The sequence below is a fragment of the Thamnophis elegans genome, chromosome 2 (assembly GCF_009769535.1).
Source record: "Thamnophis elegans isolate rThaEle1 chromosome 2, rThaEle1.pri, whole genome shotgun sequence".
Lineage (NCBI taxonomy): Eukaryota > Metazoa > Chordata > Lepidosauria > Squamata > Colubridae > Thamnophis > Thamnophis elegans.
In genome coordinates this window covers 154,034,110-154,035,013 of record NC_045542.1, presented here as the reverse complement: position 1 = coordinate 154,035,013, position 904 = coordinate 154,034,110, and positions in this window count along the sequence as shown.

Sequence of the window (904 nt, the reverse complement as noted above, 5' to 3'; positions counted from 1 at the left end):
CATCCTGTTAAAGCGAAGAAAAGGGTTTTTAAAAATTGGAGAGAAGCCAAAATTCATGGGCTGTCTCTCCCCCCCCCCATCAATCTTTTTTTAAAGTTTTTATTTTTAGACAAACACAAACAAACGAAACAAAAAACATAAACCATTTTTCATTACAAACAGTGTGTCGGTTGGTTACAAGGTTTCTGTGCATCCCTTTCATAGTCACCACTAACAATTCATATAAAATCACATTATCAAATCAAATATAATTTTATACATTACTATTATCGTACCTCATATATTTGACTATTACCATTATTCTTCATTTTCCACAAGGCTTATTAAGTATTGGGATCATTTATACCATAGCAGTTCAATACATCATCTCAAATTTTTCCAGTAATAAAATATTTTTATATTATATTCTATATCATTCAGTGTTCTTATATTTACAACATTCTATGGTAGCTTTCATTTCCATATTTTTTTATCTAATCACAAATAGAATAAATCCCATATCCTATAAAATTGTTTATCTCCTTGATCTCTAATTTCAAATGTCAATTTACTCATTTCAGCACATTTCATTATTTTATAAATACCTTCCTCCTGCATTCCCCCCATCAATCATTGATCTACACATTCTGCTAAAGGAGAGTTTGGGGACCGTGGCCCCTTTATGACTTGTGCATTTCAAATGGTATATAGAGTCTCCTGTTTGAGCAGGGGGCTAGACTAGAAGACCTCCAAGGCCCCTTCCAACTCTATTCTGATTGGTTGATTGATTGACTTCAAATCCCAGAAATCATGAGACAGCTGGCTCAGGAATTTTGGGAGTTGAAGTCTGCAAATTATAAAAGGGCCATCCCGTTCCCCCCTTAAAGGGAAAGATATTGAACAATCCTGGGAAGAAAGAAACATC